Source organism: Pongo pygmaeus, chromosome 2 (genome assembly GCF_028885625.2).
Source record: "Pongo pygmaeus isolate AG05252 chromosome 2, NHGRI_mPonPyg2-v2.0_pri, whole genome shotgun sequence".
NCBI lineage: Eukaryota > Metazoa > Chordata > Mammalia > Primates > Hominidae > Pongo > Pongo pygmaeus.
The window spans coordinates 205,694,092-205,706,943 of NC_085930.1; positions in this window are offsets into that span (position 1 = coordinate 205,694,092).

Below are 12,852 nucleotides of genomic sequence, written 5' to 3' on the forward strand. Positions count from 1 at the left end.
AATTTACTCTTAACACTGACCCAGGAGCTGTCTGAACGTACAAGTCATCTGCCCTCTCTGGGCCTCTGTCAACGTGATCTACAAGGTCCTTTTGGCCCCGTGGTCTGGGATTCTGCATTGGGTGTGTGACATTGTCTTCCAGAAATTTACTCTGCTCTGGGCTGTGCTGCTGGGAAGAAGGAGGGAATGGGAGGGAATGGGAGGGGATGGGAGGGGATGGGAGGGAATGGGAGGGAATGGGAGGGAATGGGAGGGAATGGGAGGAGGAAGACTCCCCAGAAGAGTTTGAGGGGGGTCCATAGGGGACAAAACCCAGCACTTGGGGTGGGGATCTTGGACACCATTGATCTGTAGGCTGAGTCCCTTCCATCCTCCACTCAGCCTCAGCTCTTTGCTTATCAAATGAGACAAGGACCCCCCCCCCCCCCGCTGGGAGAAGTCAGTTAGGGAGAGGAGGCCAGGGTCACAGCAGGGGTTGTATTCTCTTAGACCCATCTAGTAGCTGCGATCCACTGTTAGCCTTAGCCCAAGGGAAGATGGAGAAGAGACTAAGCAACAATGCACCTCCTCTCAGCCACCCCAGCCCTCCTCCAGCCCCGCCCCCACAGGGATAGGGGCTTCCTCATTCCAGCAGCAGGTGAGTCCACCCCAGCCCATTGCAGATGAGGAAGTGAGGAATCCCTGGAAAGGAAGCCTGGCTGAAAGCTTCCCTGGGTTTGCTGAATTTTTGACCATTTTCCTCAGTATTTGGGAAATTTACAAGCCTGGGCAGATGACTGTTAGCCCTGGGGGCCATAACAGTCTTATGCAGAAAGTTCCTGGGCCATATTTTAGCCAAACTCAGCTCTCACCTTGAATGAGCATAGGAGGCTAGTTCATTAATTTAACACATGTATGGAATTCCTTCTATATGCCAGACATCGCTGCAGGCACTTGGAATACGTCACTCAGTAAAAGAGATCCCGGCCTTCACAGAACAACTCTCCTAGTGAAGAGAGACAGCAAACTGTGAACCCTGAATATCTGAGACAGGTCTCAGTTCATTCAGAAAGTTTATTTTGCGAAGGTTGAGGACTCGCGTCCATGACACAGCCTCAGAAGGTCCTGGTGACATGTGCTAAGGCAGTCAGAGCATAGTTTGGTTTTACACATTTTAGGGAGACATGAGACATCAATCAACATATGTAAGATGAACATTGGTTCACTCTGGAAAGGTGGGAGAACTCAAGCAGGGAGGGGGCTTCCAGGTCACAGGTAGGTGAGAGACAAATGGTTGCATTCTTTTGAGTTTCTGATGAGCCTCTCCGAAGGAGACAATTAGATATGCATCTATCTCAGTGAGCACGGGGTGATTTTGAATAGAACGGGAGGCAGGTTTGCCTTAAGCCATTGCCAGCTTGACTTTTCCTTTAGCTGAGTGATTTTGGGGGGCCCAAGATAGTTTCCTTTCATATTTCCCCTTTTATTTTAAAACATCTTTTGGAGAAAGCATTTTAGAAGAAAACGAGTCTCTGGTCTCAGGTTTCATCGGGTCTCTCATGGCTAGGATAGTTTATTCATAGATAGGTAGGTCCCGATAGCTACCCTAGATAGGCAGCTCATTATTAGCAGGTTGAGAATACCCATGTCCTATGAAGAGAAAATAGGGGGAGGAAGAGAGGAAAACAACAAACAAAATAACGATCCTAGAAAATCGATATAGGCCACATTACTCTGAAATCCATATGTCAGTAGGCAGGTATGAAAGTAGCTTATACATGTAAATAGGCTGCTGTTATTTTCTTCTGAAGTTTAAGTTGTCTAGCTTCAGTTCACAGTGCTTCAAAAAGTGCAGCTTAGCTTTCAGTGATTCCAAATTAGGAAAAATGGGAAAAAAGAAAGGGAAAAAAATTGAAAACATTATTTTGAAGGCTTGTAGCCAAGAGAAATTAGAATTTGGTCCAAACTATAGAAAATAATAAAAATGGAAAAACATTAGGCAAGACTAGAATCTAACAACAGGTGTACTATAGTTTTTAAAACATAGTTTTTCTCTCTCCAGTTTCTCATTTTTACTAAAGACAAATCATGGTAGGACTGATTTCCTTCATTATACTTGGCCTGATTATTTGTATACAGTGCAGCAAGAATAATTATTTTTTTACACAGGCTTTTAAATTGGCTTTGATGGAACTTTGTTCCATAGAAGGAATCTCAGAAAAGACTTGTTTAAAGCCGAGCCCTGCCATGGATTTGTACCATCTAATACCTATGAGTTGCATGAATTCCTCTCCTCTTGAGGTTCCAAGATAAAACTTGGGGCTCCTGGGCCTGTCGGAAAGTGACATTCTTTATTTACCACAGATCAGGAAACCTGTTCAGGGACTGTGTAGACAGGGCATGTGGCTTTTACTGGCTCCATAAAACAAGTTTAATTCCTTAAAGGAAAGCACACCATTCCAGTCAAAGCCGTGGTAGAATAACCAGTTTCTCCAATTGTGTCCTGTTACAAATAAAAACAGATTATTATTGCACTTATGCAAATAACTATATTGTGATAAGAATACTCACAAATAGTTTCCAAATTCTGGAGAAATCAGGCAGAGAGAAACAAATATGCTCCAAATTTTGTTCATAGGAGTATAATAACTTATTAAAAGCTGTCAATAGCTCAAAAGACAAGTTTCCCTCACTCTGAAAAAATAAAACAAAGGATCAACAACGTTTTAAGCAAAAAGTCAAAAAGATGATTACTTCAGTCTTCTATAAGTTCAGTCCATGCAGTTAATTCATGTTCTGCTTGATATTCATGAACATCTCAGCTCTCCATGAGTCCCAAAGTTTTTCCTCTATTCTGATGTCACAATATCCAAAGTTATCAGAAACCTGCATTTGAGAGCACCTTTTAGAGTTTTATAGCTGATTACAAAACCACCTTCTTTTTTTTTTTTTTGAGACAGAGTCTCACTGTGTCACATAGGCTGGAGTGCAGTGGTGTGATCTCAGTGCACTGCAACCTCTGCCACCCAGGTTCGAGTGATTCTCCTGCCTCAGCCTACCGAGTAGCTGGGATTACAGACACCTGCCACCATGCCTAGCTAATTTTTGTAGTTTTAGTAGAAACAGGGTTTCACCATCTTGGCCAGGCTGGTCTTGAACTCCTGACCTTATGATCCACCCATCTCGGCCTCCCAAAGTGCTGAAATTACAGGTGTGAGCCACTGCACCCAGCTATAAAACCACCTTCTAAAGAGGACCAAAACAAGACAATTGTCTGTGGATAACAAAAAGTTTAAGGCAACCATAGTCAAAGACACAATGGACAAGGAAATTTGTTAGCTCTGTGGCACAAAATAATGTAACATAACAATTATTACCGATAATGTACACTAAGTCATATCAGAATTATAGGAGTTTCTGGTAATTTTAGAACACATACCAATAACATATTTATACAAATAGAGTTCAAAGAAAACCAAACACAATTTCATACTTGACAATGCTTTCTGTATAATTTTTATACCAAATAAGCCAAATTATGTCATTTTTGAACTTTAGGGAACCTAGTATCTTAAATGATTAGGACAGAAAAATACATAATTTATAATTTGATTTTGGAAAGTTTGTCAGATATCAAAGGTTTAAAACACTTGATATCACAGGTCATTGTAAAATAAGTCACTCATTTGACCACAGTGATAGCTCAAGGATTTCAAAAAAGGCAAAAGCCTTCATTGTTTGGGAAAGGAGACTTAATTTTTCAAACAATAAACCCTCATTTAAAAAAACAGCAGGAAGCTAATTAAATTTGTTTTTCAAAATTTTATAAACAGTCTATAAAATTGTAATATTGACCATAGCATACAACTTCCATAAGCCTTTTATAATCTTTATTGAGGAGCCAGTTACTGCTTCAAGAAAACCTTCTTAATCTGACACAGGGGCCCATATGCTGGTCTTGTGTCAGCGTGCCTTTGACATTAATGATTAATTTACAGGGAAACTCAACTTATTTTATCTCTGAAAATTGGCCCTTACAATCTCACATGCCCATGCTAGTCCCTGGGCCTTGAGGAGTTAACAGCTTTAATTCTGTGTCTCAGGATGCAGTTCATTTTGACTGGCATCTTCTACTGGGCCTGAAGATGAGGCTTGAATTACTGTCAGTGTTTAAGATTTTCTACTGGGCCTGAAGATGAGGCTTTAATTACTGTCAGTGTTTAAGATTTAGCAGGACTTGGTGCCCTTTTTAGATCCAGGAGTCAAAGCTCTGTAACTTCATGTTGCAAGGACTTGAAAAGCACATACAGAAAGACACATGGATGTAATAACCTTAATTTAAGAAAATTTTTTCAATCTCAGTTTTTTTCCTAAGCAAACCAAAATTTAATAATAATGGCAATTATTTCAATAAACCATAAAATCTCTTGGGCCAGTTACCAAAGGCAAAAGAAAAGACCTTCTGCACTGCACAGAATATTATGATGGAAGAAAACATTTCCTTTAGACCTTTAAGAGAATATTGTTAGCATCAGGCCACAACAAACAGAACTTGAGGAAAAAAACTTACATGAGCTGAAAATGAGTTGAAGGAGAGCATTAATATTTTGCACCCTTTCAAAGAGGAGAGAAAATAAAAAATGGTGAGATGCAATAAAAGTTGAACTTTGGGTTAAAAAAATTAGTCTCATAATTTATTAAGAGTAAATAAATCCCTTAATAAAATTTCATTGTTTTAACCAATTATTTAGTGTATAAGTGTTTTTTTCTACATCAAGCCCAATCTCTAGAAAGACCATTATAATTTCCCTTTAATTATAGACAACTTAATCATATAAAAGTTTTTTGGTTTGGTTTTTTAAAAAAATCCTCTTGTTGTGACTTACACAGACTGTTCATGATATGCTTGGATTTTCTGGCCTGTCCTGAACATCTCTCTTTCTTAAACAACCAGTCATTTTATTTTAGGACTATGTTTACCATACAAGATTCTTTCTCATATAAAATTCTGTCTCTTTAACTTTCTTACTAAAGAGAAAAAAACCTCTTTATTTTTATAACTTTCTTTACTACTCTCTTATTTCCTGGTTCCTTTTACTTGTTTTATACATAACCTTTAAATAAACCTTGAATTAGACAAATATTGTTCACTTTTTTAAAAAGGATACACATTTTCTTAGAATGTTTTTCTACAATATATTTTTATTGGAAAATACTCAAATAATGAAATATCTATTATTTAGTTTAATATAACTTTAGATTCCAAATTATGATGAGTTTGTCTACAAGTATTTGTCCCATTACTTTGCCTAATTATTTTATTTTAGTTGTTTACCCAGATTATTTATGAAAGCTGCAATAGTCATCATTTAAAGTTATGGAACTGCCATTGCAAAATCATAACTGAGACAGTGAGAAAGATCTGACCTAACCAACTCCATCTTGCTTCTAACCTCCAAGCTGTCCTTGTTAATTCCTGGGCACAGGCCAAACTAACTTTAGGAGGAACTTAGTTTATAGTTTAGCTTTGAAACAAAGTGGATAACAGTCCTTTCCCAAAACAAACCTTACTCCCTGTGGACTAGACTGCCTAAAACCACAAGATTAGAAGTTATGGTAATCTTACCAAATTTACGATGTAGCTGTTTTCATTAAACCCATATCAACATCCTAATTATTAAAAATTACATAAGCAAAGATCATCCGGTCTTGGGCTGTGTTCATAGTTTTGTAACCTCTGTGCCAAATTTTGACACTTTGTATTATTTGGCAGGGATAAGTATAAAATTGCTTGATTAATAAATGCAATCAAAAATGTATGCTGGCAATTCTTAAGATATTTCTAATATTACTTTACCAATAATTTTAAAGCTAGCTTACTTATTAAAGATTTTACTTAAGTTATATAAACTTGAACAAGCATTTGACTTTGACTAGTCTTTTCTTTTTTCCTGATAACGTATTTCATTCAAGCACTTTTATTTTCTTTTTCTTTTTTTTTTTTTTTTTTGAGATGGATTCTCATTCTGTCACCCAGGCTGGAGTGCAGTGGCATGATCTCAGCTCACTGCAACCTTCACCTCCCAGGTTCAAGCAATTCTTCTGTCTCAGCCTCCTGATTAGCTGGGACTACAGGCACATGCCACCATGCCTGGCTAATTTTTGTATTTTTATTAGAGTCAGGGTTTTGCCATTTTGGCCAGGCTGGTCCTGACCTCAGGTGATCTACCCGCCTCAGCCTCCCAAAGTGCTGGGAGTACAGGCATGAGCCACTGCACCCAGCCAAGTGCTTTTATTTTCTTAAGCCAAGTAATTAGAGCTCTTTTATATATTTTCAGTAGCAAAATATTGTGTACATGTGTACACAACACATAAATACATAGATGTATTAGGTATGCTGAAAGAAGTTCACCTTATAGATTCATAAAGAGCTTTTTTTCTTACACCTTCAAATTCTTTTTTACTTTTTTTTTTTTTTTTTTGAGACAGAGTCTCACTCTGTTGCCCAGGCTGGAGTGCAATGGCTTGATCTCGACTCACTGCAACCTCTGTCTCCTTGCTTCAAGCGATTCTCCTGCCTCAGCTTCCTGAGTAGCTGGGATTACAGGCACCTGCCACCACACCTGGCTAATTTTTTTTGTATTTTTAGTAGAGATGGGGTTTCACCATGTTGGCCAGGATGGTTTTGAACTCCTGACCTCAAGAGATCTTTGCGGCTCAGCCTCCCAAAGAGCTAGGATTACAGATGTGAGCCACCGCGCCCAGCCACACCTTCAAATTCTTGATAACCTGTTTTACTACTCTAAGCAGTTGTCAGCTAAATAGCCTTGAATTTGCATTTTAAGGAAACTGAGGTGAAAATCGAATAGCAAAATTTACATCATAACATATGGAGAGAAAAAGTCTGGTGTGCTGGAGGGAAATTAAAACAGATTTAATTGCCAATTAAACATAAAATTATAGAAATTATAAAGGCCTTTTAAATATATATACACACACAAAGATCCTATAGCTTTTACTTCAGAAATTTAGCCATGAAAGCTGGGCATGGTGACTCATGCCTGTAATCCCAGCACCTTGGGAGGCCAAGGTGGCCAGATCACCTGAGGTCAGGAGTTTGAGACCAGCCTGACCAACATGGAGAAACCCCATCTCTACTAAAAATACAAAAAATTAGCCAGGCATGGTGGTGCATGCCTGTAATCCCAGCTACTTGGGAGGCTGAGGCAAGAGAATCGCTTGAACCAGGGAGGTGGAGATTGTGGTGACCCAAGATCATGCCATTGCACTCCAGCCTGGGCAACAAGAGTGAAACTCTGTCAAAAAAAAAAAAAAAAAGAGAAAGAGAAAAGAAAAAAAGAAATGTAGCCATGAAATAAATACAAATTCACCAGTTTACCAACAGAAAAACTGTCAGATCCAAACAGCATTTTTTATCTTAATAGAAAAATAACAGCAAATTTAAAGCAGGCAGAGAAGAAAATAGAGAAAAAAGAGAACTCAGGAGCTCTATTGTTTGCAGGTCAACCTTAGGGCTCCTTTTTTTTTAATGTAAATGTGCACAAAGTCCATATTACTTCCACTTTACACAAACTCTGGCAAGTAGAGGCACCAGGAACCCTATGGAGTACTCAGCTGGGAGGAGCAAACGCCCTTTCTCTTTGGAGCTGAGAAAACTCAATCTCTCATTTACCTATGACAACAACAGTTCAGTTACTCATGCAAATACACACAGACAACCCAAATGGAGATTCATTTTGGGAGAAAAAGCAATAGAGAAGACCCTTTAGGATGCATCTCTGAACTAGAATTAGGATCCTTAAATCACAGCTTCCTAGAAGAGAAAAAAAAGAAACCCAGCCAAGACCATTCCCTGTAAACTGTGCTCAGCCAACCCTTCTTTGTAGTTCTCATCTGCCATTACACACGCCAAGGTCAAATCCTCTCACAGTGTAGGGTCATCTCTGGTTCCCCCAAAGCCAAAGTGGTCAGGTCATGCCATACAGGAAGACAGAGCTTTAGATCTAGGAAGAATCTGCCCATCACTCTTGAAACTCCACAAAGAAAACAGAGCACTCCAGAAGGGGTGAATGGCCCCTTTGTTCTGAATCCTTTAAAGGGGCTCGAGTCAGTAGAAGCCTTCTCTAGATTTTTTAGTACTGCAGATGGCAAAGGGGGCAGGAGGTATAGGGAGGAAGAAAAGTAAGTGAAAGAGCATTTCTTTTTTTTTTTGTTCATTTTTTAAGACAGAAAGCAAACGCAGAAACCAAGCACATGATTTGTTGGGTTTTTGGCTTTAGTTTTTTTTCCTTTTTTGCAGCTGCAAGGAATTTTAGCCAAATTAGAGAGGTTTTGTTACCCACAATTTGGAATTCTCACTTGGATTTGACTAAGTCAGGTAGTTGGTCAAACCTGATGAGAGAAAGACCAGAACAAATAACAACAAAAAAAGCCAAATGATGTGACCACAGACTGCTCTAATGGGAAGAAGAAATTCAGACCAGCTGGTTGTTAACCTTTAGCCCAGACAAAATCTCAATTCAGCTACTTACCTAGGGATGGGTCTCAGGCTGAAGACTGCTCTCCACCATCCTTGAAGCAGGAAAAAAACTTGAACTTGTCTTCCCTACTGGGAGCAAGCTCAAAATCCATAAAAGAGTTGTCAGCCTTCCATCATCACGGATCCAGGAAATCTTGGAAGCAAATAAAACTCCAAAAGAAGGGGAGGGGGAGTTGTACATCAAATAAACTTTAGATCATGACCAAGTTGTGAGAGATCAGGGACTCTCTGGAGCGGGTGCTCCCAGACCTCAGCAAATTGTCCTGTTGGTTTGAGCCATAAGGTTAGCTCGTGCTGCTACCAAGCACCAATAGCTCTGTCAAAGGTCAGGGGCATCTCCACTCAGAATCCCTCCATGGTTACCAACATGTGAACCCCCCAAATCTGAGACAGGTCTCAGTTAATTTTAGAAAGTTTTTTTTCCCAAGGTTGAAGATGCGCATCCGTGACACAGCCTCAGGATGTCCTGACGACATGTGCCAAGGTGGTCAGAGCACAGCTTGATTTCATATGTTTTAGGGAGACATGAGACATCAATCAACATATGTAAGATGAACATTTGTTCAGGCTGGAAAAGGCAGGGCAACGCCAAGCAAAGGTGGGACAATTTGAAGCCAGGAGAAGCTTCCAGGGCACAGGTGGGTGAGAGACAAAGGTAGCATTCTTTTGAGTTTCTGATGGGCCTTTCCAAGGAAGGCAATCAGATATGCATCTATCTCAGTGAGCAGGGGGTGATTTTGAATAGAATGGGGGGCAGTTTGACCCTAAACCATTCCCAGCTTGACTTTCCCCTTTAGTTTAGTGATTTTGGGGGCCCAAGATTTATTTTCCTTTCACAAAACAATAAACATAATAAATAAGTGAATTATAGAAAGGTGAAAACTATGGAAAAAAAAGAAAAACAGGGAGAAAGAATCCTGAGCACTGGCGTGGGGAGGGCAGGTGCCAGCTGCAGTGTCTGGGAAGGGCAGGTGCCAGCTGCAATACTAAATAGCGGGGGAGAGATTTTTTTCTGAGCAACTTCGAGTCACTGCTCACATCTCATGCCAAAATGTATTAATCCCAAGTCAAGGGTCAGATGAGGCACTCAGATCTCTCCAGTTGCCAACACAGCTCTTCCAAGTGTACTTTACTTCCTTTCATTCCTGCTCTAAAACTTTATTTATGTATTTATTTTTGAGACAGAGTCTTGCTCTGTCACCTAGGCTGGAGTGTAGTGGCACAATCCCAGTTCACTGCAACCTCTGCCTCTGGGATCAGGCGATTCTGCTGCCTCAGCTTCCTGAGCAGCTGGGATAACAGGCGCACACCACCATGCTTGGCTAATTTTTTTTTTTTTTTTTGTATTTTTAGTAGAAATGGGGTTTCACCATATTAGCCAGGATGGTCCTGTACTTCTGACCTCAGGTGATCCGCCTGCTTTAGCCTCCCAAAGTGCTGGGATTACAGGTGTGAGCCACCATACCTGGCCCTAGCCAACTTTTGTTTTTTTGAGACAGAGTTTCATTCTTGTTGCCCAGGCTGGAGTGCAATGGACCGAACTTGGCTCACTGCAACCTCTGCCTCCCAGGTTTGTAGGATATAATAAATTCCTGTTCAAAGGTTTTAGCCTGTAAATTGTTAAGTACAATGAGTTCTGAGATCCTCTCCAAAGAATCAATGTATCAGTATGTTCAGCTCTTCATTTTAAAGTTTAACTTCCTCGTTTTCTTCATCTCCTTGCCCCTAGTTTCAGTAAACAACCCCCTCCTAGCCTCTATCACCTGCTCCATCCTGAGTCACCCCCGGTCACCTGCTCTGATCTGAGTCATCCTGAGTCAACAGGGTTTCACCATATTGGCCAGGTTGGTCTCGAATTTCTGACCTCATGTGATCCACCCACCTCAGCCTCCCAAAGTGCTTGGATTACAGGTGTAAGCCATCATGCCTGGCCAGTTTTCACTTTGAAATGATCTTTAATACCAACACTTGGGGTCTGAATGGGTCCCCACTCGTTTCAAATGTTGAGCATGCACAGATTATGTGGATGAGAACTTGCCAGGCAGGCTTACTGAAGGAGACATGGTAAGAATCACCTGCATTTGCCAGGCCCTGAGGACAGGCCCTCTCCACACCGAAGCTTATTTCCTTGGGTTGCAGAAGAGGAAATGCCAGGGAGCCCAGTATTCTTTGGTTCATTCACTTCTTTTTTATGGTGTAACCTACATACTGTAAACTATGCCCAGCTTAAGTAGCTTATACCCTGATGAATTTTTATGTATGTATGTGTCCCCAGGATGTATCCAACACTCAGGTCAAGATACAGAATGTGCTCAGCACCTCAGGTGCCCTTGTGTTTCCTTCCAGTCAAGCCCCCATTTGCGACCACAGAATGGAACAATCTTTATTTCTTTTTTTTTAGAGACAGGGTCTTGCTCTGTCTCCAAAGCTGGAGTGCAGTGGTGCCATCATGGTTCATTGCAGCCTCCGCCTCCTAGGTTCGAGTGATCCTCCCATTTCAGTGTAACCACCATTCTTATCTCTATCACCATAGATTAGCTCTGCATGTCTTTGAACTTCATATAAATGGAATCATGCATATACAGGCTCTTTTGTGTCTGGATTCTCTGTTAACACTGTGTCTGTGAGACTCACTCATGCTGTGTGTAGTATTATGCTTCATCCTTTTTTGTTGTTGCATATTATTCCATTGTATAAATATACCACAATTTAGTTGTCCATTTTCCAATTGCTGAGCATTTGGATTGTTTTGTTTTTCACTATTTTGAATAAAGCTGCTATGAACATTCTTGTATATGTCTTGGGTATACAGATGGTCCCGGCTTACAGTGATTTGACTTAAAAGTTTTTGACTTTATGATGGGCTTATCAGGGTATTAAATGTGTTTCTGACTTACAGTATTTTTGACTTACCACATGTTTATTGGGATGTAACCCCTTCCTAAGATGAGGAACATCTGTATACATCCAGAATCCTGTGGAGCAACTCGTAACCCATGAGGAATGGGAGGCGACAGACAGACTCACCCCAGGACAGATGGTTCTCACTACATCTCATAAAGCTTCTTAGAAGATCTTACAGGATCGCGCAACCAGCCAGCCACAGCAGGGGCTGAATGGATAACACATCTTTGCACGGGCTCTCCCTCTGTCCCTGTCTCCCCTCCCCTTTTCCTAACCTTGTTCCTTGGGATTATGTTTTGAAATAAATTGTTCAGAGAAATGAAGCTAAAGCTGGCCAATTAGCCAATAGCTGGGTTCTGTGATGACAGGGCTTCTGGGCTATAATCATTTACTGAGAAGCCAGTGTTCCCAAGGGGATAATGGCTTGTTCCATTTAGCTGCAGCATAGGAGTGGGTGCAGGGCATTAGCAGAAGATAACACTAGAAATGTGCCCTGGGGCCTGTTGATGACTTTCTTTGCCAAGCATAGGCATTTAGCCTTTATTCTGTAGATGATGGGAAGCCAGTGCCAGTGGTGGGTTTGAGCAGAGAACCAGCAACCAGTGGTGGGTTTGAGCAGGGAACCAGCAATCCTCAAGCTCTGCTTGGACAGAGGCCAGTCAGGGAGGAGTTAAGGCTGGAGGATCAGTCAGGGAGGAGTTAGGGCAGGAGGACAAGTCAGGGAGGAGTTAGGGCAGGAGGACCAGTTAGAAGGCTGTGACCTAGGACTTCAGCAGTGGGACTAGAAAGGGGATGGATATGAATGATATGGCAGAGTAAAACTAGAGAGATGGCCAGGCACAGTGGCTCACTCCTGTAATCCCAGCACTTTGGGAGGCCAAGGCGGGCGGATCATGAGGTCAGGAGAACAAGACCAGACTGGCTAACATGGTGAAACCCTATCTCTACTAAAAATCAGTAAAAAAAAAATAGACAGGCATGGTGGCAGGCACCTGTAATCCCAGCTACTTCAGAGGCTGAGGCAGGAGAATTGCTTGAACCAGGGAGTCGGAGGTTGCAGTGAGCTGAGATCGTGCCACTACACTCCAGCCTGGGCAATAGAGTGAGACTCCATCTCAATAACAAAACAAACAAACAAAAAACTAGAGAGACTTGGCACCTTGCAGAGAGAAGCAAAAGATGACCCTGAGGTCTGGAGTCCAGGAAGCCAAGGACAGGGAAAGCATTCACAGAAACAGGAAAACAGCATGTGTGGGAGGGAAGGTGAGAGGTTCATCAGATCCCACAGCCCCTGGCAGCTCCTCCTGGATCTTTGAAATCCTGTGCATCCCAGGAGACTCTGGGAGGCCCATCTGAGCTCATCGGAGAAAGGTCTGCCACCTCTCCTTTCATCACTGGGGACAGAAAGC